Genomic DNA, 27,673 nt, shown 5'->3' with positions numbered 1-27,673 from the left:
GCATTTCTTCATTTAATTAGGAAACAAACAAGCACACAAACAAACCCACAACTTGTCAGTGAAAAGTCCATTGTGCTTATTCTTAAGATATTAATTGACTATTTATTAATAGCCTTCAGACAGTGTAAGTGGCACTGTCTTGTACATCTGCATCAGGTAGCTCCCTCCTCTAAAAAACCCCTCTAAATAAATAAAGCAGCAAACCCCATCTTGCTCTGAGATCACGCACTGAGTAACTAATCCAGTCTTGCTAGGCAGCGGAAGCCTCTGTAGACTGAGAAAAGGTGTCATTAGCTGATTTTCATTCCAGGACCAAAACCAAATAAAGCCAGAGCTGAAAACAAACAAAAATGTATTAAGCTGACAAAATAGTCTCCAGTGGGAAATGGAAGACAAGTAGAAACAATGATAATAACATTTCCATGTGCTTTCATTACATGAGCAATTTGGGGATGTGCTGAACAATTCAGAAATATTTCAAATTGCTGGGTATATGCCATAATTGCTGGTTTACAAATATGTCAGATCCTTTACCATTCAGGCTCTTTTCATCCACTGCAAACAATTCTAGATCAGATGTTTTCCATGTAAACTGTTAGAAGAAAGTAGTGCAATCCATAAATAGTATTAATTTCTATGGCTGTACTGATGATGATTAGTGAAGCACAATATCATCCTGGAATTTATCGATGTGTAATCTTGATTTGCATAGTGATCTCATTTAGTTTCACTCGATAGTAACTCAGTATAACATAGAATATACTTAGAAAACTAGGTGTAAAGCTGAGTAGCCTGGGAAAATAGTTAAAATGGACAGTTGCAAAGATGTTAAACTTAAATAACAATTACCTTTCTTTTAGATTAGCTCACTTAACATTAATGTAAACAATTGATTTTGAACATTTATTAGTGTTTGTATGTATTTTAGCAGTAGTCACTCAATCTGAGGGTTTCGCATAATATTACATCTCTTTAATTGCTTATTAGAACAATTTTGATATCGCTATGGCTTTCTAACATTCAGGTGACAAATTTTATATTAAAAAAGTCACAGATTTTCCCCCTCTCCCGGAATAGTAGTTACTCAGAGACCACAATATCTCTTTCAGTAAACAGAGAAAGACAAAGGAAATCTTTTGCAATGAACTGCATGCCTGGAGGAAATGCCGCCACTGATCAGAAGTTGTTTGACAATCAATGTGCCTTGAGCAGTTCTCACTGACTGTTCACAAACCCCCAAAAGATAAAGACCAGTGATGTGTTGTTTAGCAGGGTAGCCTGCCTGGAACAAGTTATTCTCGTGTTCCCTAACTCATTTTTCCAGATTCTCATCTCCACTGAAAACAAATGCTATTGCTATGTGGTGAAAACTCCAGTGGACTATCTGCCATCTCTGAACAGTGTTGGTGGGATGTGCAGGCACTGGGTGCTTGCTTTGAGACGCATCTACACAAAATTAATCTCCTGACCCATCTCTACTTAGAGTATGTTGATTCACGTTGTGGAACAGCCTGAGAGCACCTCTTTCAAGGCAAAACAGAACTGGGAGATGCACTCTCCAAGAGTTTGCCTACTGCACTTCTACCATCAACGAATGCTCAATCCACAGGGTGAGTATGAAGTACGCTCCGCCAAGCAATGTGGTGTGAATATGGAATTTTCATCACCACCTGTTTTGTTTCTGGGCTTCCACTCTTCTGTAGTATTTGCCCTCGTAGCCATTGCTTTCGGCTGATGGACTGGTGCCAGTACCAAGACTACATGAACAGGTGGTCTTGGGATTTCTTATATTGCTGTGTAAAAATTAGGGAATTCCCTAATTCACTTCACCTAGTCACAATCCTTTAAAAAAAAAAAAAAAAAAAGAAATCTGGAAAAATCTTTACAATTTTCAGTCTACTTCCATCACCAAACAGTGTCAACAAGTGTGCTCATCCCCCTGTCTTCATATACTAAATTAACAGGTATTAGTCTGTGAATCCATTAAACAAGATTCTGGAAATAGTAATTTTCATTTTATTGCCATGCCAAAGCCACATATTGCAGAAAACACTGCACTACGTCTGAGTAAACATTTTCTATGAAACATGCATAAAGAATCACATTTTAATTGGAAATTCTAACCCAGTAGAGGTTTTAGGAATGGAGTAGATTACAAAAACAAATATTTGTTTGGGCTGGATTGTTTGCAGAAGATTTAAAAAACAGAGAGTTTAGAAAAAAAACATGAATGTATTTATATTATTTTACTTCTCTCTTGCATTCATTGTAAATAGTCTGGAAGCAGTATCCTGTTAACACATCCATTTGGTGTAATACAATTACTATATTCAAATTTATGTTGTTGATTTAAGGATGTCTGCTAAAACTGCCAAAGCCTCCCACTTGAACCTTCTGTCACCTTATGCTATTTAATGTGACATGATTATCTTAACCGATTTTGAAATCCATATACAGATACACAACACATTTGAATGGCTTCTTTCTTATATGAATAATTTGCATGAGATGTCATTGATATAACTTAATTATGAGAAGACTGTAAGCAAAATGCTGAACATGGACATAACTGTCCAGTACTGGAGAGCTGCCAACCAGAAACCCCATATTTTAAAGCAGCTTAGGTCTGCAATTGTAGCCTAGGCTTGACTCTTGTTATAGTGACATTTTCATGTTTATCCTAGCAGATTGCTTTGGAGTCTTCCCATATAGATTTGAGGGCCCCACCAGACTTAGTGAGTAAATTCAGAAGAGATTATCTAGAGCTATGTATATAAGTAATGTAGAAGATCATGATAAAACAGCGAAACTAAGTTTATCATCGTGATGTGTACAGGCTAGCTAAATAACAATCAACATTCTGCAAGCCAAAAATAATTCATATGCTTATTAGTTAATAATATGAATGCAAAAATAATATGAATGTAAAAAACTTAGCATATAGGTTTGACAATCAGTAATTGTCTTACAGTATCCTCCTTTATGGTAAAGAAATAGTTGCTTAATAGTTGAGGAGTGAGACTAGAATAATGCTTGATGAAAACAAGCATGTCCTTGTGGAGGTGCAAACTGCAAGTAATAGATTTGCCATCACTGATTCTGCACTGACAGTAGCTCACAACACTCCCAGACCTACTTATGATGGAGGACTGGTGGCATACACATTTATATATGTGTGTGTGTAGATGCATATATACACCAACATACAAATGTTGATTAGAGAAGGCTAATCCAAAATGTCTATGTAAAGGAAGCATTTCATTTTTGTCCATTGCAACATTCCATTGTATGTACTTCCCTATTGCATGTCATATACTGTAATGAGTTCCCATTTGACCAGGCAAATATGAAGGTTAAATCATTCCTATGCTCTGATAATGTTACAGTGACCTGTCAAAAACCAAATATAATATGATAGAAAGAGTATGCCACAACAGAAGGCTGCAGGGGACACAGCAGTGACCAACTGTGACCACAATTTCAGCCATACCCCAAAGAACACTAGTGATGTTCTGTTCAATAAATATTTAGGGGCTTTTCAACCACAGTCGTTCTTAATATTCCTCATAAAGCTAGAACAAATAAATTAACCCAATGTAAATTATGTTTGTTTTGTGACACAATACTTCAGCAATAATCACAGATTTCTCATTATCAGTGTGGCAACATTTCTGTGCATAAAAAAAAAATCTGAGATTAAAATCAAATTACAATTTAAATGTAGGAAACACACTGACAAACATTGAGTCAGTGTATCCTTCAATACCATGATCAAAACTCAGAATATTAAACTTTGTAGTTTTGTTTAACATTCAGTAATGTGTCTGTGTGTAATATCGTATTTCTTTTATCAATTGATATATGGTAGGAATTTTTTAATAGTAACAACCTACATATTCTTAGATATCTGACACATTTGGAGAACCATATAATCAAAATATACGTAAATACATAGACTATATTAGATTCTGGAGCAGTTTATGTAAAAAACCAAAACTTATTTTTCTTGCAATTAGGAGGAGAATATTATCCTCCCTTCAGTCTCTAACTGGAAAAGGTTTCTTTTGAAGGCTTTTAGAAAAATGCTAAATACATTGGCAAATTAGACATAGAGATCCAGAGTCTTCTCCATTATTTCAAACTGTAGATAATGGCTTCTTAAGTAACATATGGTAAACGTGCTTAAGTATCATCATTTTTGAAAATCAAATTGAATATAAAATGCAAATCTAATTATTCAGTATTCAGTGATAACTAATGCATTTGAGTGTCTATCTTAATACATGAAAAAGTATGGTTTTTTTCAGTTTGAGTTGTCTTTAATGTTGAAGGTGTTTTCTTTGAAATCCTGACCTTGCAATTACTGCCATTATTATACTAATTAGAAAGTATAGTGAAACTGTTTATATATAACTAGCTTAAGTACAGTGAAAATTTGGAGAAAAAGAAAAATATCTGAATAGTTTCCATACCCTGCTTTGTGAAAATTTCCATTCCAAACTCATCTTGAGCAGACATGTTCCTAAGGAACTCTGCCTAAAAAAATTTTTCTGTAAGAACATTCTTTTTAATCAGCTGGCTACATGGTAGAGCCGATACTTTGGTAATATTTTAAGAAATGTGATACACAGTGAGACAGTTCACAAAAATTATAAGTGTGAGAGATTTGATGGATTTTCTTGAAGTTAATGTGTGGATGGGTTTCTATTAGATGGAGATTTGTTATTAAACTAGGCAGGCCTAAAGGAATTTCAAGGCCATCTCAGAAAGTTGAAAATAGTATCTGCTGTAGAAGTAAAACAGTTCAGCGATTACAAGACAACAACACGACGTAAATCAACAGACCTATCAGCAGTGAGACTCCAGTGCGTGGATAGCTCGTGAACATAGACAATATCCAATCATGCAGCAGCTAATGCTTGGAGCATGGACACGTGATCAGGAAATAACTGCATGTATAAGGAGTCTTGTTTCTGTAATTAATGGCTTTGCTCGAATTCATGTTGGATTGTGTGGAGTCCATGAGTTTTTGCCCTTGCATATAAGCATCCCTTAGGGCTGACATTTACTAAGTATTTTTTTCCTTATGGACAAGAAAAATGCTCTTTTTGTTTAAATAAGAGCTGCTGCACTGTGGAAATTAGCTGTGTTAGTTGTCTTTTTTATTTTTTTTTCTTTTTGTCAGGGAAATTTGTAAAATTTGATCATGTTTTCCTTGAAATTAAAAAAAAAAAAAAAAGCAAACAAATATTGAAAATAGTTGTTGTTTTGAGTAAAGCCTACATCCACAGCAGGGCTTTTCTTGGAACATGGAACATGAGGCACAGGAATGCTGTAAGCCTTTGCAGCAGCAGCAGCAGCTCCATGGGACGTTTAACACTGCCTGTGTTCTTCGTCTGGTGAGTGCAAATGATAAGGACCCACAAATAGTTTTATTAGTAGAGATAATGACTACAGAAATATGCTGGCACCTTTGATTTTTAAGAGGAATCCTGTTATACTTTGGTTAGAGTTTCATTTAAAATGCTGATCTTTGATACTTGACATAGTCCTTATAAACTGCTAGTGGTGTTGCAGATTTGCACCACAAGCTGAATATTGTGCTGATTCATAAGTAACCCTGTCCTTATGTGGTTTGATTTGTTCCAGATTCTTATGTTATACTAAGACTCTGTAGCCCTGACATTTTCTGCAATGCCATTTTCAACACCTGTGTTTTAGATGGTGATGTGAAGAACAGTTTAGCAGGTACCCAGGGTTGAGGACTGTTGCCTCACTTGTCTCAGCTCTTCAGTACAAGCAGAAGACAGCAAGAAATGCTCAAGCCCAGGTCTATATCCTGAAGTGCAGCTCAATATAATCAGAGAGATTGGTAGGCAGCATTTTTCCCCTAATGCTGTGGCAAGGAAAAGCCTGGGGCTGAAAAAACTGAAATGGACACAGAATGGGGATGGATAAGCAAGAAAGGAGATTCACTATCTGAAATAGAATATATAAAAACAAGATTGGACTGGATGGAGGGAGGATTCACAGATATGGAATGTATGCGGATGAAGACTGAAGATTAAAAAGAAAAAAAAAATAATTCAGAAAAAAAGGCAAAAAAAAAAGAACAGCAGAAATCTCAAAGCGAAAAATCTCAAAGTGCAGAATATCTTTTAGATGACACCCTAAACCTCATCAGTTCATCAAGAAAAAAGACTTATACCCCCCTCAGGAAGAAGAAATACTGCTAACAAGAAAAGTATTTATCATTCTCCTAGAGAGCAAGTTGTCTTCTGCAAGATAGAATTGCAGAAAAAAGGAACAGAAATGTCTGTTCTGAGGTATATACTCACCAAATATATGCCAGGAAACATGAGGAAGAAAAACAAAAAGAGGCCCCATTCAGCCACAGCATAATTCACATTTATAAATGTTTAAGTATTCCTTCAACTTTCACAGGTTCTATATTTAAACATGCATTTTTAATTGACCTCAGAAATAATTTTAGTTTATACATAGATTTTATAAGCCTAGGGCCTACCTGTCCTAGGCCTATTTGAAGATTTATCTACAGAAATCTGTCGCAGAGGACAGAGAGAGGATTTAATTTAGAAAGGCCTAAATCCAAAAGCCTGGTTTGGAATTCGGCTTAATTATTGATGTGCAGTTACACAGGGATTTCCTACACAACCTCCCAGCAGCACCAAAGTTACAGTAAGCACTGTAATCTGAACAGGTCCTTGTAGAGAGCACAAATGTAGGTCTGGATATGAAAAAAATCTTTAATGCGTTGCACACTGCCAGCCTGGAACTATACTTAATACTGTTCTTAAATGATGCAGGTAGCGCCCTTTGCTACTTCAGATCCTTTCTTACCTATTACTTCAAGTAAGAGAATATCATAGGTTTAACTACAGCAGAAAGAGTTAGATTTGCTTAGTAAAATTAGCAACTGGATAGTTTCAGGCTGAGGTCATTGGATATGTGGAAAGTCTTTTAAAGGTATTTGGGGTTGTATTTCCTTTTAAAGGCCCTAGTGGGATTTTCAATAGTGTATGATGAAGAGTCCTCCGTAGAGTGCCTCACATAGCTATTGGCTTCCTTTTTGAGGCTTCAAGTATCTGAGTATCTATAAAATCCAGCCTAGACTTCTTTCATCTCCTTGGTGGGGTCACTCCTATGCCCATATGGCAATGCACTTACGATTTAAGGGCAGTATTCTGGGTGATAGTCCCTGGAAATGCTCTGAATAGATATGGAAGACAAATCCTCCTGTTCTTTCGAGAGCGCTTTTAATGGGATGCTGTGGGAAAGGTTTCATTATTGTTATGCTTGAAACAAGCATAAACATGGGCATTCAAAAGTAATACTTAGTCATCATTAAGCTTATATTTACCAACTTTCATCCAGCAAAAATTCAGTTTGTTTTATATATTGTGTTTTGTATATAGGGATCAGTTCAGTCACCTCTGGGGCAAAATTCAGCAGCTGTTTAATAGTGGCAGCAATGCTGCAGAACAGTTTTAGGACATAAAAAGTAGAATAACTTATCTAATTGAAACTGTGTGGGGAATATAAGTAGGCAGAATGTAATTACTCAAGCTGGAATTTGGCCATTCAAATATTGAAACCTTTAAAGAAATGTTAATAACTGTTCACAGCTTTAGGAATATATCTTCAAATCACAATTTTAATGAGAATAAAAAAGAGGAAAATACATTTAGCAGCTTATGTTAGGGAAATATTGTATTAACTGTAGAGGACAGAAATGAAGGTAAATATTTAAATACATCTGTTCTCATGGGATGAGACTTTGATGTATCAATCACATCTCCACTAAAGCCTCCTACTATAAAAATAAGACTCCCACATTGAAGTATGTTTTTGTTTTGCTTTTGCTATGATAAATAGCTATCACAAAAAGAAAAATCGTCATAAAACATGGATAATAAAAATGTGATTTAAAAAAATAACTTAAGGCAGTGGTTTTCATTACAAAAAGGTATAAAAGATGGAGCAAAGTAGTGTTTTGTTTTGGATTAACACTTAAAAAATATTGTCTTTATGATAGATGGCTTGTATAGTTGATATTCCATCGTAATAATGATTGCTAGCCAGTGTGGTTATTCCTGAAAATCAAGAAAACTGGCAGAGTTAAAAAGTTGCCTTGTAATTATATCACATGATAATTGCAGTGTCTAGTACATAGAACTAATTTACACCAATAATTTCTAGACAAGCTAATCTTCTTCAAAGTTTTACTCTGAAACCTTACAGAGCAAAATTTATGTACGCTCTCAGGTTACTGATAGTGATTAGAATTTTACCAAGCCTCTTTTTTAATTCAAATTAATTTTAAAATTTTTCCAGGTAATATTTAAAATGGAAGTTGAAATCTGTTTCAGTTTGGATGATTAGCTGAAGTTTAGCCAGATTGCACAAGAATCTGTAAGATGACTCAAAGGCCCCATTGGCAACGGTGGTACTTGCATATTCGTCTGCTAGTGAGAGTGATACCCTTTGTTGTCAATCTTGTCACTGATGGCACCAAGTAAGATCAATTTATTAAATCCTCCTAGAAATGCAGGGTTATGCAAACTAGTATGAATATCTTCCACATGGTGCAATGCATTCCTGTGCAATAACTCCTAGTTTGTCTTGAGAGCATCACAGCTCTGTTAGTGCAGTACTTTGTCTCAGCTTATTATGGCTGAGCTGATGAGCTTTATTACCATTGCTTTGGTCACAGTGGGCTTAGAGATTGCTGCCTGGTGCTGCAAAAGACACTGTAGACAGCTATCACGTTTATCTTAGGCTTAGATACAATTAAAAAACAATAACAACAAAAAAACACAAAAGGAAACCTACAGTGCAGAGGGACAGTTAAGCATTTTTGTTTGAGATTCAAAACAGTCAGCATGCTGAGTAAGGCTGGCTGCAGGATATAGAACTAATACACTTTTCGTGTGTTAGCTGAGCAGTTAAGGACCAGAGTGTTGTTCCCTCCTCATGATAAAGATTTCAAATCTCATCTTTCCAGAGTCTGCCCAAAAAAAGTAGCCCAGAGGTCAACCTACCTGTTTATGTGCCTGTGGAGACTGGGATTACTTGTTGTACAAGACCTGCAGAGACCAGAAAAGAGGCTGCACCTGCATATGATGTTGCAGAACTGTGGTGAATCAGGGTTTGTCCCTTGGGCCAAACCGTCCTTCCCATCCTTCTGCCAGGTGACAGTTGCATGCATTCCTCTACATAATCATGCTCACATTTGTTTTCATTCTGAAATGAAAATAATTGAGGGAAGAAACACTCAGGACAGTAAACAAAGTAGGGAAGGTTGAATGTCAGCGCCTTTTTCAGCCTTTTCCCCACAGTTGTCATCAAACTGCAATTATGTGCCTTTCCAAATGCACATGTGTGCCTGTCTGTGTGCCTCCCATGTTTCCCAGTAACTTTTGATCATATCTGCACTGTTCTTTGCAACCAGATTTGGTGGAAGGTAGAAGTCTCAAAAATAATGATGTGGGTTTGAGTTTTGTAGCCACAGACAATCTAGAGAGGGAAACTGCACACTGTCTTGCATAAACACAGTGTCAGACACCAAAGGCTCCTCCCTAGAGAGGCCTCCTATAATCACCTTTATGGCAGGAAAACCTTTCAAGAAAATTTAATTTTCTATCATGCTAAACTAAACAACAAAAATTTTTAAAAAATGCTAATGTGGAAAACACATTTCCTTAGATCTGTTGGTCATGGAACAGCCTTTTTTTTTTAACAATAATATGGCTTAATCATCCATGATTGTTGTAACAAGCCTCCCAAAAGGTAATAATGATATACCAGGACAAATTTTATACATTATGATATGTGTCCTTTAGGCTTTATGAAGGCTCCTTGTGATGGGTTTGACAAGCTTCCCTGAGGCAATTGAGGCTCCTTTACATAGTTCCTTAGTTGAAAAGAGAAATGGGTTTCAAGTTGCTTTAAAAAGACTGATATTTTTTTCAGTTAACCATTCCAGAGGAAAAGTGCCAGGTTTTGCTTTTATCAGAAAAATATGTATTTTGGGGAAAAAAAAAAATAGAAATATTTACAGCTGGTTTCATAGACTGGTAGATGACTATTCATGAGAACAGAATGTGGCTCAAACAAGACAATTGCTGTCCTTAGTTTCAAAACAGAAGTTGTCCTCTCTATGTGAGATAACTTCACATTTTCTTCTCCAAGATCCCTGTTTGTGACATTTATATCAGAGAATATCTATAATAAGCTAAGAGCATTTATAATAGGATAACCTAGGACAGAATAATGAGTGTTTCTCAGTCACTCAGGGAGAAAGAAATACAAAACCCTGACTCTCGTCTCGAGCTATACTGCCTTCTCTACAGCTCACCCATTAGCAAAGGCCTGTGCCTTAACATATTAGCATAACCTTTCCTTGTATTGTAGGTCAGAGAAAACTCCTATTTAAAATCTCCCTCATTTGTCAAGACAATTTCTCTTTTGACATCATCCAGAAGGTAGTTGCGCTTATTGCCTTATCTCTACTATTTTTGCTGGAAACAGATTATGGGAGCAGCGTCCATGGGCTTCCACATAATTACTCTCCTTCTGCCTTGCTACCAATCTTGATTTTTTGAGTGTGTCATTTAAAATGAACAACCGGCTTTTCCCTCAGGTGTAAATCCAGCATAGGAGTCTCCTCAGTGGAAATCATTATAATTAGACAACACCAATAAAACAGATAATTAATGTTTTCATACTCCTTCTTATCTCTCTTGCAAGTCTTGTTTTTATATATTTCTTTTAATAGGGTTTTATATTCATGCTGTAGAGCTTCAGAGGTACTATGACTGAAATATTGACTAACATTACCTGTCACTGTTAATGACAGTGTTCAGAAAGTTCATGGAGATTTATTCCAAGCAAGCTTTAGTGTATCTAGTAACATGGATGTAACTCTGCAATGAACTAGTAGCAACCATAATGGCAAAAAATATCCCAAGGAACTTAGGTAAAAATGTGATTTATGAAAAAATTCTCTAGGTATTAATAGACCATATGCTAATATTCCCCATCAGAAAAAAAGAATTAGAAATTTATATGCTAAATAACAGGCAATTTGTTGACCTATTTTAAAAAAGAAATTGTGTCATAATTAAAGTGATTTAAATAAATTTTGACTTTTGTCTATCAGATAAACTGCAATCCATCCCTCTTCCTTCAGTTTTTTAAAGAGTTATAAGGACTGTAAAAAGTTAAAAAACTTAGAAAACTTACAAGTTAAATTGTTATTCTAAGAAATATCTCCAACTTATACGGTTTCTGTTTTTTATTGTGTTTACAACATTAATGAACTTAATTTGTTACTATGTGCATGTTTAGCCATTGCTGATAAAATCAGCACATACAGGTATAACGAATCTGTGAGGGAAAACCTGCAAAGCTGGTCACACAAAGGATTTTTATGTCTGTCTCTTCCAATATATCTAAGTCAAACCTGGCTAAAAAAAAAAAAAAAAAAAAATAATAATAATAATAATAAAAAATAATACATAGAGCTTATAACACAGACCAAGAGAACCACAGGCTTTTGCATTCAGAGGGACTATAATGCACTACCTCCCAGATAATATAACACCACATAAATATGAGCATCAACGGTTTATAGACATCCCTGTCTTTCAGTTGTGAGTATTTGCATTTCAACCAAGCTTTCTATCAAATGAAAACTTTCAGTAGCTTACTAAAGATCTGTGGCTAGAATAAAAAATGTTCCCAATGTTCATTTTTTCCCAATGGCAGTTTCACATGACTTAGTTTTAAGAACTGATACAGCTAAAGATTCCTTTTTATTCAGTATTTGAAAATGTCTTCATACTGTTCGTTTCAGTCCCAAATGTAATATTCTTTTAAGCACATCTGTACTACCATCTACTGGAAAGGTGAGTAACTATGTATCAGCAGACACTGTTTTCATCTACTACTGAACGCAGACTAAAACAAAAAAAAAAAAGTAGGATGAACCTTACACTTACATTTCCCCCACAAAAATTGCATGTTTGTGTGCACTTTTATCTGTACTGACACCAGAAATCTCTCATTGGTAATCTTTTGCAGAGATCAGCTTGAACTAAAGCTGGATAGTTTTCATGAGGATATATTTCAGCCAAAAGTGAGATATTCTTTATAATTTTCTTATTATAAGGTATTGCACATCAACAGTTCTCTTTCAGCTTCTGAGATAAACAGAGGGAGGACAGCAAGTGTGTCTGTGTGTGTGTACAGTTACAGTTCTCAGGAAAAATGAGGGACTCAGAAAACTGAAGAGAGCACAGCAGAGCCAGGTAATGTGCATGCTATTTTATATGCTTCTAGACTCAGGATCTTGATTATGTTTTCTCACAATTCTGTTTTGCCATTCTGGGATATCTTGAAACAGCTTTGTCGGTACTAGTGAATTGTATTCCTGTTTAGTAAGATGAAGAAACATCTTCTGAAGCGAGATTAGATTACTCCTCTTTTTATATATACATAACAGTCTGTATTCTTCACTAACCAGCTGTGCATGCACACACACACAAATGCAAACACAATAGGCATTTTGCAAATAGCACAGCTGGATGCCATCAAGGGAATGCAAAAGCAATGTCTAGCTGCCTCGCATGTTATCAGCCTCCTAGACAACTACATCATTTCTGCAACGGCCACACATACACATTTTTACCTGCTTCTAGGCAATTAAATAATATTTGCTACTGATTACAGACTTTTGCATTTTTGTTCTTCAAAAACATGCACAGACAGACACAGGGAGAGATGTACAGGTGTGCAAGATGAATGTACATAAATAAAAAGCAGAGGATGGCAGCAGTGTTACTGGTTTCTGGGTATAACAAAGTGGCTGTTCTCTGTACATCTACTTAAAACTGTATTTAGAATACCGTGTAAGAATTATTTTAAAGAAGGTCATTTTGTTGTTCTTAGGCACATCAAGGAGAGCTAAAATAATCATAATTTGTTCAAATAACATTTCGATGAGCAACTGTTAGCAATGTATACTGATATTAACATATATTATTTCAGCACATCTAAAGCCATGAAAAATGTTGCAAAGAAAACTTGAAGAAATATAGTTGACACATTAGACCAAGCCTGTAACAACCTGGATATAGCTTACCTTTGTCCTTTTGCCACCTGCCAGTGAGTGAAAGAAGGAACCCTGCCTTCCGTTAGGAAGCCATGCAAGACCCATTGTGCACCATCAGAAATGGTCCAGCAGCTGCATTTTGTGTCTCTAAAAGAAGTGATAATTTCCAGTAGCAGAACATGTAGCCCTTCTAAGAAGATGCACAGTGAATGCCTTCCACAAAGGTACCTTCATGACATCAGGTCAGATGGTGAATAGCCACACTCAATCTCAAAAAGACAAACAAAACAAAAAATTAAATTGAAAAGAAGAGAAAAAGATAGAAACTAAGCAAACATAGTCCTATTTTTCACACTCTTTGAGTAACCCTCGCTGGATTTTCACCTATTCTGATGTGACCTACCACATAGGGAAAGCACAACACTTCATGGTGATGAACATACTTCACTGTTTCATAGCTTTCCTCCATCTTTAAACCTCATGCTTTCATGTTTCTCTTCAGGCTTCACCAGTATGAGTTCTTTCTGTCCCTAAGCTGAGGCATAAGAGCCTTCTCTGATGTTAAAGAAAACACAGATGGCCATTCAGTCCACCATTCAGTCTCCTTTCTCCTTTTCACCTTCTCAGTTGTGGCACCTACTGCTCCTTGTGTTGCATTTGTCCTTCATGCTTTCTTTTCTCCAAACTGGATTTTACCTTTCTTGATTCAGTGGCTGCTTTCTGAAGTTCATGTTTTAAACAGTTTTATGCTCCCTCCTCCTTTAATGTACTTAAAATTAACTTCTCTGTAGTTCTTAATCCTGTAAACTGTATTGTTTGGGGTTTTTTTTGGTTTGTTCTTTTTTCTTTTTTTCTAAATCATCTTGCTTGATAAGCTTTCTTTGTTCCCACGCTAGTCATTCATCTTAGAAAACATTGTAACATAATCTTTACTTTCACCTGCTAAAATTCAGCTGCCTTTACCTTGCACCAGTTTTTATCGCAAATATCCTATATTCCCTAAGGTTGTAGATACCAAATTTGCTGGCAACAGTATTCACAGATGTAATACTGTTCCGACTGATAAATATCTCTAATACTGTCATTTTTCTTTGACTGTATTATCTGTGCAGGATATGACTTAAAGGTGATTTTTTTTTTTTTTTCTCCTGATGTGATCTGTAAAAATGATACCTCTTTCAAATACTTCCTCAAGACTCAACTCTGCCCTAAGGCCTACAAAATTTTAGCTGTTAATCATGTTGAGGGAAGTGATGGGCTGTAACAGTAATTGCCTTCCTTTGCTTTTTTTCTTATTTTCTTTTTTTTCCTAATTAAACCCTCCATTACTCTCTCTCTAACTTGAAGTATAAAAAAAAATCCCAATAACATATAATTAAGTTATATAAGTTCTTCCCTTTCCTTATTTACTTCAACACTGTAGTTGTATTTTTAACCTATCCATCTACCGCACCATTTAAGACTAAGCCTGATGGACCAAGGCTTGCTTTTTCCTCACTTTTTTGGTACAGCCAGCACAACCGTTCCCTAAACCTGAAGAAGGGTGTTGAATACTGCTATCAAATAAAGGCAACATCTTTTTTTTTTTTTTTTTTTTTGTGTTATGATAGAGGAAAAGAGGGAAGGAAAGGGGAACGGCCTAAACGGCCTATCAGTTTTATTTCAGGCTAAAATACATGTCTTGTCATACTTGGGCTGGTTTTATCTGTTTAATCTGAATCATTTGACAAGACAAATTGTTTGGCTGATCTGCACAAGGGTTTGTAAACGAATGAACTGAACTGCTGTCTGAGAATGGGATTAATTTCTCCAAGAAATTCCAATATATATGTAAATTTTAACATACTCATTTCCACCATGTAAATGGAAACATGTACATAGAAACATGCAGTCTCCAATCTTCTGACAGCAATTTGTGGCTATCCTTCAAACTGTTCACAAATTTTTGACACTAACTTCCAGACCCATCTATATCAGATGTAGTTTTGACCTAATATGGGAAGATATTCATGTAGCAATGCAAGAATCAGTAAAACGCTATCGTGTTCAGTACATTCCTTCCTTCAGGCGTAGGTAGAGAGTATAAGAACACCACAACCAGCATGTTCCAACCACACCTACACATAGAGAAAATACAAAAAAACTCAAACAACAACAACAAAAATCCATACCCTCCCTCTCCCCCACTTAGAACCCAATAAGTTCTAAAATGTGATTATGCTCTCTAGTTAAGCAGGGGGCCCAGCAGGAGAAGCAGTAGTGAAACAACACCCTACACCCACTCCTGGGCTGCTGCTGAATTCATGAATATTGCAGAAACATTTTAGCTTGATGAAAAGGAGAGTGAAAAGATCAAATAAAAGCACTGAGTAGGAAAAATAGTTCTCTAAGCCATTCACAGTGGGAGGATAAAAAGACAGAGAAAGTGAAGTCCTTTTAGACTAGGGAAAGTTTGAGAATGGAATTACATGATTTTGCTCTGTCATTATTAAAATTCATTGTTTCAAAATAGCACATTTATACAGCTGTTTTTTGAGTCAGACATGTAAAAAATGGGGCAAGCTATTCTTTAAATTACCTATTTCTGAACATTAAATCAATCCTATTTATTGTTCTTTATGTGGCAGGTGTGAGTGAGTGGATCTAAGAGTGAGGAGTGCCACCATCAGGACGACTGGCCAAATGGAAGCAATTTTTGTGAAGGCTGGTTACTCCCTGCTTTCCCAACTTCAAGGCTTCCCTGTGAAAATACTCTCCAAAATTCTCTTATCTAATCGCACCTGAGCACTAAGACAAAGTTGATTGTTTAGTTATTTACAGGAGATGAAGATTTCTCTGAAATCTCACATTCTCTTTTTTTATTTTCCCAGTGTCCCAGCCCACATTTATTTTTTGTTTGGTTGGTTTGGTTTATTTTTTAGGTTTCACATTTTGATGCTAGTACTCTCTGCTGTTTTGTTTTCTGTGTTGTCTTCCAACACTTTCACGCAATGGCAATGAAACTACTGATACTGGCTTCCCCTCTCTCCCTTTTTGTTTAGTCTTTGGAGAGCAGTTTCTTTGGCTTCATTTATCAATAATCAAGAGAATATTAATTCTTCCTTCATTTAGTCTTGATGGAGATCAGAAATGAGCATGTTGAGAGCCACTTTAGCCTCAGAATTAACAATATAGTGCAAGATCTCAAAGATCACGGCATTCTTGTTCTTCACATTTCATTCATGCTGCAACTTCTTGAACTCAGAGGCATACAAACATGTTACTGTTCTTTCAGGGAACAAAAAATAGTCATCAAATAAGCAGTTTTCATTAAAAAGTTCATTAAAAGTGAAGCATACTGCAACAAGCTGAGTAACAAACTAAATCTTGCCTTGGGCAAAAAGCAGAATTTATTTACTTTTTGTCCCTTTATCTTCTGACTCTCTCATGTCAGGCTGTGATGGATGAAGTGAAAAGTGTTTCTAAACCAAAATCTGAATTCTCAGCAAATTGCTGACAGCTGGTGTCATTCCAAATTAGAGATAGGCTATTACTAGTGATCAGTTTATTCCATGAATTCAGTCTGTTTGACTACTTGCAAATTATTTGTGGATTGGTTTTGATTTTTCACGTACATTTGTTTGCAACTGGTTTTTGTTTGAGATACTCTTGGCGTGAAGAAATGTTAATAATCTGGGAAATTTGTTTATCTTTCTATGTGCTTTGTAGTATTTTTTAGATAACTCATCTTACTACTCTCATTTTATGTAAAAGAGGTTCTTTTCTACTTAACATTTATTCACTAACATATTTTTTGAGAATTTGTTTTGTGAAAAAATTAGATTATGACAGGTATCTGCAACATGAACCATTCAACAAGTCCTTTTGAATAAATATACTAAGCTCTGCCTCTGTGAGAACATTCCTGCAAATGAAACCTGTCTATCAAATACTTTATGACTGGGCAGTTTAAAAAGGTCATTGATCACAGCAAGCACCACAGTAAAAGCACGTTTTCTTTGCAAGAACATATAAAAATAACATTATGCTTCATTTGTTTAATTCTAATTCAGTGATCTCTTTTGCTTTATCTGTTTCCTTCAGATTTGTCAGCTCGCTGGACACTACCTGACAGAATGAGCAAAAGAGATAAATTAAAGGATATGTAAAAAACAAAATAGTACACCTCTTTCTTGTTTATATCTTTCCTTCCTGATATGAAGTAGACTGTGTCTTCCTGCCTCCCCCCTCTTATCTTTTTCAACAGATAGAGATCATTTAAAGAAGCACACAAACAGAAAAAAAATCTTCACTTATATATTTTTACAACTTGCTTATTATTCACTCCCTGTCTCCTCTTGGCTCTTTCTCTAAGGAACAGGATTTCCTCACATTTTATTTTATTTTCTAAAGCTCATGCTTCTCATTTATGACCAAAAAATATGAGAAGGAAAGAAACACTGAACCAAAATGGTGTTGTTCTATGCCGTTTAGATTATTATATACACACAAGGAATTTTGCTGCAGGGCCAGGAAAATGAACTTGGTCATCTAGAAAATTTTGGCAGGTAGGAGAGACTTCCCTCTGCTTTCTGCATGTTGCTTGAATCAATTCTTTTCCCTACTTATTGTAGGACCTGTGTCCAACAGGGTCTTTAAAATGGATGTACACTAGCTTTACTTCATATTTCTCACAGTACAGAATTCACATTCATTGATCCTGACTATGTTTGTTAGGAAAAATAGTTCCAGAATGTTTACTCTCCAACCTTTATTTTTAGTAGATTATGAAGTTCAGGAACACTTTTGCTCTCTCCCTTTTCCCCCTTCAGTTAGATCTAGAATCAGACAAGCTGCTCTCTATATCTAGCTCACCAGTGGTAAAAGATGTCAGGAATCTCAGGAGACTTTTGTCTCATAGGAAGAGACAGATCTGTATCAAAAGTGAATTCTATTTAAAGCGGACTTTAGTTTGTGGAGATCTCATAAGCACATCTCTAATCAAAATGGAGTAATTGCTGCACCAAAGCAGCATTCATACAGAATATCCATTTCAATGCAGCTGAGTTTGAGAGGGAAGATTAAAATGATTTCAGGAAAGGATATGCATGATTCAACACTGAGTAAAGGAATAATCTTTAGAGAACACAGGAAAGTGGCTCTTCCCAGAAGTATAATTTCTGCTACGTGCAAAAAGTATTAACATGAGAAAAGAGGGTTGTGATAAGGTTCCATAATAGTGAAGCTACATTCGTTCCAATGCTCTTTGTGTGACATCAGTCTTTATTATCTTACTTGTTTGTATTCTGTATCAATCCACATGCATCATTCTGGGGCTTCCATGAATCACATTGCTCCTTCCATTTTTGAGGTGCCACAATGTTAGCTGGACTTGTGCTGCCTCCATTCAAGGCTGACAAATTCAGTGATGATAGTCACCCTCCTTTTTCAGTATATAAGCAAAATGTCTTTGCTAATTAAAAATTCTGTCATTCTTCAGTTACTTACAACACTGACGCAGTTTTCATCCCTGTGAAAAATGCAGCCCTTACAACCCCCCACTGATAAATAGTACTGTTATTTTCATTTTACAAATGCAGAATTGCAATAGATGGACAAAATGACTTCTCCAAGGTTATGAAGTAAGTCTATAGCAAAGCATGGAACTATCTGAGATTTCAGAGCTTCAGGCTAGCTCTATAACTGTTAGACAAAACATTTGTCTTCTTTTCAAGAATACACTGTATCCTAAATAGAGAAGTGACACATATCCTTAGAGGAAAGAAAAATAATCCTAAAGCACACATTTCAAATCTGTATATAACATTATGCCTGCCACACAATTTTTCCCAGTACATTTCTGAAGTTTTATGAGTATCAAATATCAGGCAAGCTTAGATGCAGGTGCTAGTCGTTTGTTTTTGTTTTTGTTTTTGTTTTTTACTCCCAAATGAAAAACAAACACAGCAAGTCTTCAGCAAAGTAGAGAATTACCTGAATTTTCAAAGCTTTAGGCTAGCATTACAGCTATTGGACTAAATATTCATCTCCTATTCAAGGGCCTTCAGCATCCTGAATAGAGAAGTGATAATAAGCTGCTGCAAATTTGAAAGAAAGTAGGACTGTTGTTTGGTTACTTCACTGCACAGTAACTAGAAACATTAAAGCATGAATTTTTCATATATTTTGAACAGTGGTTGCTGGGAGTTCGAAGTAGGTGCTATTCAGGTAGGAAAATCAAAAAGAAGGGGAAAGAATCTCACATAATATTTATTTTTATTAATTTTCTGTTCTGTTAATCTCTGTTTAAGGAGAAAAAAAAAGGCAGAAGTTCAGGTTATTGTTACTACATATAGGTGATAAAGGCTTTTAAACTGTAATACCATTAATACAGTAACCTTTTTCTTTTTTTTTTTCTTTTTATTTTCTTTTTTTTTCCTTCCCTAAACTTCATAAGTATTTCAGTTTGCCAAAGCAGACTGGTTCTTAAAAATGTGGTTGAAATCTATTGCTGTCAATCTAAAATACAATGTATAAAAAACTTATTTCTGACAGTTTTATAAATGGAAAGAGAATAGAACAACCAAGAGGCAACATATGCTTTAAAGCAGTGTGGTTACCATTTGCAATAGCCATGTAACACACCCTGTAACAGGACAGTTTTATGTCTTCTTTGATTTAATGAGAGAACTTGGGTCCTTCCTTTTAGCATGAGTGATATTATTGAAATAATGGAAGATCGGTAAGCTGGAAACAAGAAGGTGATGGTGGATAAAATGTGCAGTTGTTTTTCAAACTCTAGGATGGCTGTAACATAAGTGGCTGTAATGTAAGTCTGGGTTTGGGCCTTCTCCTTTCTCAGATCTTTGACAGTCACATTTTTAATGTGCACATGAAGGTAAAATGTTTGCATCACACATTTAGTTCACTATTATATTTATTGATGTTAATGCTTTAGTGAAATTCTTAACATTATGTTAATGTAGATCTATATGAGAGTGTATCCTTTAAAAGACAGAAGTGAAGGATGAGTGAGTAGGATGGTTTTCTAGGATATTTATACTGGCTGTTTCTGGCAAAAAGAATATTACAAAGCCACCTTGGTATTCTCAAAAAACAAAAATGTTGACTTAAAAAACCCAGCAATTTGGCAGTAGTATTTTTTGCTAAAGTGCCCTATTGATGGCTCTCCAGGGTGGCCCTTGCCACACACTGCTCAATGAATACATAATTATTTACATCAGAATAAGATTTGCTTTACTGTTGTCCTGGTTTTGTTAAAAACAAGTTTCTCTTTTAGTGTATTTGCCTGTCAGCTAAAGCTTTCATATTGGCTGCATTTTCCTGGAAAACCAGATGTGTTTTGGTAAACATAGCAATGGAATGCAAAGTTATTGATAAGCATGGATGCACCTCTCCTGAGAGGGGCAACGAGAAACAGGTGACGAAGAAACTGACCAACAGAGTATAACATCCCATTCACGTGAATACTTCATATAAAAGTGGGAGATCACAAGGATCTTGTCCCTTTTCCTTTTCCTTATGGACGACATTAGGAGAGGACCCTGCGAGTCGTCCCTGCGAACTGAGGCTTAGTGACAGACTGAATCCAGCTCCGGTTGGCTGCAGAGTCCAATCCAGGACTTTGGGTGCTGGCTCTGCAGTTGCCGGGACTTTCAAGATTGGTTTTGTATATTTTGTATTATTTTCTCTATACTTATTAGTAGCATTAGCAAAACATTTTTAATTTTTCTAACTATCTTCTCTCTGTCCTTCTTTCCCTCCTTATTGCCTGTCCTTAGTGGGAAGGGGGGAGAAGGAGGGGCTGAAGGGGGATGCGGGGAGGAGAGGAGGTTAACAATACATCTGCCATGGTTTTATTGTCATCCTGCAATCAAAACCTCGACAACCGTCTTCTGCTGAAATTATCTACCAGGGAACTTCCCTGAAGAGAATTACATAGGAAGTCAGTCTCCATGGTCAACATAGCCTTGTCTCACTTTATAATATATTAATCAAACTTGATTTTAGAAATGAAAGGGAACCCCTCCAGGACAGCCACTGCACTGCAGAGCACTCCTTAGGGATATTGGAAAATTATGTTCAAATCCCCGCTACATATCAGTCAGGTAGATTGCTTTGAAATAGTATCTTCCACATTGCAGCAAAGTGTTTTTACCACTGCTACTTGAGTACAGTGTTATTTGAGTACTCTTTTTTGTCTGCACAAGAGAAGTAGTATCTAGGAGGAGATGAACGGTTGACATCTTGTGCAGAAGGAGGCAGCTTGATGTCCAGAACTGCTGCCTGTGTTACACAGACCAAGCATGGACTAACTGCTCAAGTGCCATGGAAAGTATCATGATCCTTTGTTTTTTCTTTTCTTAGAGGATTCTTTCTACAGACCTCTGTCCTGGTTTTGCTAAAAACAAGTTTCTCTTTCAGTGAATTTTGCCTGTCAGCTAAAGCCTTCATATTAACTGCATTTTCCTGGAGAACCAGACACATGTTTTGGTAAACATAGCAATGGAATGCAAACTTATTGATAAGCACGGATGGACATCTTGCGAGAGGGGCAATGAGAAACAAGAGACCAAGAAACTGACCAACTGTGTATAACATTCCATTCACATGAATACTGCATATAAAAGTGCGAGATCACGAGGATCTCGTCCCTTTTTCCCTTTTTCCCTTTTTCCTTATGGCCGACATTAGGAGAGGACCTTGCTAGTTGTCCCTGCAAACTGAGGCCTAGTGAGAGACTGAATCCAGCTCTGGTTGGCTGCAGAGTCTAATCTAGGACTTCAGGTGCCGGCTCTGCAGTTGCTGAGATTTTCAAGATTGGTTTTGTATATTTTGTATTATTTTCTCTATTCTTATTAGTAGCATTAGTAAAACATTGTTAATTTTTCCAACTCTCTTCTCTCTGTCCTTCTTTCCCTCCTGATCACCTGTGGGAAGGGGGGAGAGGGAGGGGCAAAAAGGGGGAGGTGGGGGGGAGAGGGGGTTAACAATACATCTGCCAGGGTTTTATTGTCACCCCGCAATCTTAACCCTCGACAACCTCTAATTTGCCCTATGTACATGCCACGTTTCTTAACACAGAACTGGATAGCAACCAAGAGTGATGCATTAGGATAGTGAGAAATCTTTGGAGCTCCTTTCTTACAGAGCTTGCTTTACACATTTAGTTCACAAGAAGAACAAAATACATGCCTTTTTTTTTTTTCCCTCTTCAGTTCCATTCACTTCTAAATAGGTTGAGGCAGCTAAGAGATATGGATAACTACGAATACATAACTATAGAACTATAAGTAACTCTAGAACTATATCCATAAAAACCATCTTAATGCCTTTGCTACCAAACTTCAGGTTGTCACAGGTGAATGTTATGGACCTTGAAGTTACAATCACTTGAGTAAACAACAGAAATTCATTTAACTTTATTGTCTCTCTTGTGGTGTGTTTTTGATAATAAATTAAAAAAAAGAAACAAACAAGGCTATTTTTCAAGTGTGACTTTGTTTTTCAACTTCAAAAAGCGTCCCTAAAGAGTTTCAGAAAGGGGCATTAATATTACAGTCTAAGACTAGAACTTTGCTATCCCTTTTCGTTTTAGGTCTGCAATGACTTAAAAGCAAAACATGAGCTTCAAGTTGTAGCAGCCTATCAGAAATATTTGAATGAGGTTTTTCTGATACTCAGTGTTTCAGCCACATCACAGTTAGTTAAAGCCTTCATCATTGCTTCAGGTGAGATGATTCCTTCAACAAGTTCAATTCCTAAGCCTGTTGTAATGCATTGTGCGTCTCCTGAGCCTCTTATTGAAAAAGCTATTTTCACTGAGGTAAAATGGGTTTTGTTAATAGCAAACTTTGCACAACTGCACTCGGATAGATTATGCTATATATAATTGAGAACTATATTCTTCCTTTCAGTTTTCCTCACAGTAACAGAGACATACCTCATCACTGTAATTAAGTCATTACAAACATACATTGATTATTCTGTAACCTGTGGTCTGATTTAAAATCCCAGCATTACTGTGCTTAAAAACATCACTCTGACATATTACTTACTATTACAGTATTGTACTCCAACAAGATGGTAAACTATTCAGTATAGTGCTCTCAAGGGATTGGGGGAGGGAAGAGATATAAAACCAAAAACTTGGTACTGTATCATTTAGTATTGATTTTAGTAAAATGGTTTACTGCTTTTTGTAAAGGGCTAAAATATTCCCCTGCTTTGTTCTGCTGTGAGAATCAGACTTTTCTACTACTGAGGTTAAATCTCTAACACTATTTAAATAGTGTTTGCAATCCTTTTCTAGAAAGTTCTTCCGTGGGTTGACAGAATATGTGAGATGCAAAATGCAGGAATGTGAATAGCTGGCAACAAAATTAACAGTGGGTGCAATTTATAATATATATCATAGAACTATATAACCAGGATTTCTGTGTTTCATCTGAAGGTTTTGGCAGACTCTATCTTAACAGAAACTGCATGAGAGAAACTTTTATCTTTCTGATAATTAATGAACAAAACAATTCTACTCCTTTTTATTTCCTTAAACCAGACTTACTGATTTTGCAACATTATTTTCATTTTTCTTAGCAACAAGAGAAATTTGTTTACTTTAAAATTCATTTACTATGAGAAGGTGTCCCAGAGCCTTAGTGCTGGGCAATGCTGCAAAGACAAAGCTTAAGGATTAATGTTGTTCTTGCTATTCCTGTTTTATCTATTCAAAGTCTGACCCTCACTTCAGAGTCTTTGACTCATTCTGAAGCAGATGATTAGCTCTTGTATCGTGCTGTATGTATTAGCTCCATAACTTCACAGTCTTACCCGTCAGTGACTCTTTCAGTTATGTCTAACCTTATAGTCTATTAAAAACACCAAATTTATCACTTACATTCATTTGCTTTCAGTGTATCATGTAGAAAGGAAAACAAGGTGTATTAATTACCAAAGAGCCCTCTGCACTCTCCAGTCACCATTATCTATTAGCAGCTGCTTGTCAATAGCACCTTTGTTTATCTGAACTTTAACAAGAGTTAATTTTGCTCTTTTTCAGATTTGGGAAAACTTCTGTTACATACGAGTGTAAATGCTCTTTAGGAGGATGTACTAGATCACCCACTGGGAAACCGATAATATGTGATTTTGAAAGTGGGCAGATCTCTTGGTGCTACTCAATGTCATCCTGTCATCATCCAGAGGAGAAAGAAGGCTGGGTGGTTGCCTGGCTTCAGCTCTGTGATATAACTCTTGGCAAGAAGGCACACATCAGTGAATCCTGTACCTTTTAGACCTCCACTCACCATAACAGTAGCTTGACTTACCTCTTTTCCTCCTCTGTCTACTGTTGGAACCTGTAATCTGAGGAATTGCTTGGGGACATGAGTTCTTTCTACAATCCTGGCCATCAGAAAGAGTTGGACATTTGGTAAGCAGATCCACATGTGTTAGGATCACAGGAAGGATATGATCCACTAAAGTAGAAATCTGAGAATGTTCAGTCCCAAGGAGATTTCAGAGAAGGACAGAGGTGTCAGAGGTACAGCAGTCTTGGAAAATTCCAGGGCTAGGAAGCCCATAACTGTCTTGGGCAATGTGGTCTCCACAGCGTTTTGGGGGGCTGTATCACTCTCCTGGTAAAGAAGGTTTTCCTAATATCCAGCCTAAACATTACAAGCTAAAACTTGTGGCCATTGTCCCTCATTTTACCATCTGCAGCTACTAGGAAGCATTTGTCTTCATCATGTGCAGTTTCTATGAGTTAAATATTTGGGGCCAGTCTGTGCTCTCTGCAGACTTTTTAGCAGGTTTCTCAGTGGTTTCACCAGCTTCTGATCAAACGTACATATAAATCTTACCACTATGGTAATCTGGACTCAGCAAATTGGAGTAACAACATTAAAGGTAATTCATTGAACCACATTTGGTTATAATGCTGGCTTTGGTTTGCAGCAAAGGGGAAGCACGGTGCTGGATTCTAAAATGAGTATTTCTAACCATACATTTTGCAGGTCGGTAGAGGATGACCAATCTTTTTTATGCCTCTAAACATTTTCATTATTTTAACTTTTAATATACAATTCTATGGTGTGTGGTTAAAAAAAAAAAAAAAAAAAAAAAAGAAAAGAAGTGAAATTCCACAGAAGTAGTATAATTATATGATTTTAAAGCTGTGCATTATTGTGCCTAAATGCTAGGACAAAGATTGCTTAAAATGTTCTTTATAAAGAAATAGGCTTATTTTCTGTCTTTAGCTGGAGGACAGGCAAAGACACACAAACACCAAAAGATTTTAGTTTCATGTAACAAAACAGTTAAGTGTGACCTTAATTCCAATGATAAATTTAATTCATAGCAATATCTAAAGGACACTTAAATTTAGCCCTTTGATTTGGAGTACTACTTTTTCTTTTTTCAGTACTTGATGACTATGTAATAGTGCGATTCTAGTATTAACTTTGAATTTCTGACCTTTTAACTTATAGATCTCGCTATTTAGCATTCACTTGACATCTGCAGTAATAAAATTAGAAATATAATGCTAACTTAAAAGTTGATCAATATCGGTCAATTCTATTTCATACAGCTGCTTTTGTGAATTAGGATATACCATCCTCAACCAGATAATTTACAATTTTAGTACTATTCCACAGAACTGAAGACAGTGACATCTTTGTAGATGCCAATAAAAAGAGCAGGAACAGGAGTCATCAGAGAACTGAACAGCTGGCTTAAAAGAGCTGGGATTGGTAAGATTTTAAGAATAATATTGACAATGTTCTTACATTAGTATGAATATTGAGAGAAGTTAATTTAATACAGTGGAATTACATCCATACAACTGAACGCTACATCTTATCTCCAGACTTTCTGGAACTCTGGAACCTCATTCGGACAAACCTAGCTATTGCTTTCATCCCTTGAAGGTAAATCAATTCAATACCACGTAAATAACTTGGAGTTCTTACGGGAAGAAATAATAAACTTGTTCTTTAGCATGGATAGGGATGTTTTACTTCAATTTTTGTAGAAGTGCAGCAAAAATTTGTAAAAATTTTGTAAAAAAATTATTTCATCTAAACAAGCCACTACCGCCATCCCCATATATGACCAAGCAAGCTGTTGGCCAGTGTTTTGCATCCTCCTGAGTGGTTGCAAAATATCCCCATGGTGATATATGTTTTAAGTCTGCTAAAGGCATGTAGTTTCTGAAACTTCTTGAAATTCTTTAGGTTAAACGGTGCTATATAAATCTAGTACACTTTAAAATATTTTTCTCTGTCAATGAATGCACACATATTGTCAGACTTCAAGCAGAGATTGCACTGGGAATTTTGCAATACTGATGGAATATTGTCACTAGCATCACAGTGGTTACCGAATAGTACACATATTAGGGAAGACAACTGAAACCAGAGGTGACCGCAAAGTAAAATTCCCATTGGTTCACTGCAACTCTTCCTGGGAACAGGAGAGATCCCATTATTTTGATCTGTACTGTCACTTGCAATACGAGTATACCCTTTAGTGAACCTTTCTAAAGCTGTTTATACTTATGGATTAAGATTCACAGTCTGCTTTCCTTTGCAGCCCATTTAGGGAGTATCTGCTGCATGTGCAAGTCTTTATGCTTTTTATTGAGTTATGCATTTCCATTTCTTTTTTTCTTAGCTAAACTAATCATGTGTTGACAGAAGCTCCTTTTGCAGTAGAAGAAACAGCCATGGTCTTTGTAAAGTTCAGCCATAGAAGTATGAAGAGGAAAAGAAAGATAAAAAAGGTTTTGCAAAATATTTTCTAGCCATTTCTATACTTTATGAAAACTTTGGACTTCTTGAAAACCAAATAAATGTCAATATATTAATTCCTGTCTTTGTTTGTAAAGAAAAATGCTAAACTTCACTCAACAAATCTGTCTTATTTTTCTTCTTTCCCCCATGAAAACAAAATACAATATCTATTCACCTTAAACAAGTTGTGTCTATTTTCTTAGAAAGGTGCCTAAGGAAATCTCCAGTTCCTAATCTATTTTTTCCTTTCTTTTTTTCATGGCAGATAGGCACCTTCAAAAGTTATGAGAAAGTGTTTTAAACTCATATTTCAAAAGAGAAATGTTCAGTCACCGTGGGGATGTGTGTAGGTAGCTGCAAGATTCTGCTTCCTGAAAGCCCTTCCACATTGCTGCCAAACTTTGCAATATTGTTATTTTTAGCAGGAATAAATCAGTTGCTCTGATCTGAAGATCTCAGTTTACCATGGGTTCTTGTACTATAACTACAACAGCTATCCTCCTGTTAACTCGTTCACCGAGTGGAGGTGTTTTGTATGCAAGATCTTCATTCTGAAACCGTCTCCAAATACAAGCGCTGGATTCACATAATTCCTCTGCCTGAGACTTCTTAATCCTGTTTATCCCATCTGTCCAGAGAATCCTCATTACGCCAAGCTATAGCACAGAGGGAAGCATCCTGCTTTTATTTTTTACTGAAGTTGTTCCATTTTACTTAGAAGAATTTAAGACTTGTCAGGCAAAGA

At 36.2% G+C, this 27,673-nt stretch overlaps 1 long non-coding RNA gene across 3 annotated transcripts in view; it reads left to right on the top strand.

Annotated features, from left to right (window-relative positions):
• LOC110357092 (uncharacterized) overlaps window positions 1–27,000 on the top strand; it is a 45,628-nt gene extending 18,628 nt beyond the window's left edge. For 2 of the 3 annotated variants that reach the window (XR_010472395.1, XR_010472394.1), the window contains exons 4-9: window positions 1,484–1,610; window positions 12,211–12,332; window positions 22,734–22,866; window positions 24,195–24,566; window positions 25,792–25,887; window positions 26,810–27,000. This is a non-coding gene — a long non-coding RNA (uncharacterized LOC110357092). Of the gene's footprint in view, window positions 1–1,483; window positions 1,611–12,210; window positions 12,333–22,733; window positions 22,867–24,194; window positions 24,567–25,791; window positions 25,888–26,003; window positions 26,065–26,809 lie in introns of all 3 variants that reach the window. The other variant, XR_010472396.1, reaches the window with a different exon arrangement.
• Window positions 27,001–27,673: the final 673 nt, after the last annotated feature.

This window comes from Columba livia, chromosome 4 (genome assembly GCF_036013475.1).
Source record: "Columba livia isolate bColLiv1 breed racing homer chromosome 4, bColLiv1.pat.W.v2, whole genome shotgun sequence".
NCBI lineage: Eukaryota > Metazoa > Chordata > Aves > Columbiformes > Columbidae > Columba > Columba livia.
The sequence above is the reverse complement of the archived record's forward strand: the minus strand, read 5'-3'. Positions and strand labels throughout refer to the sequence as shown.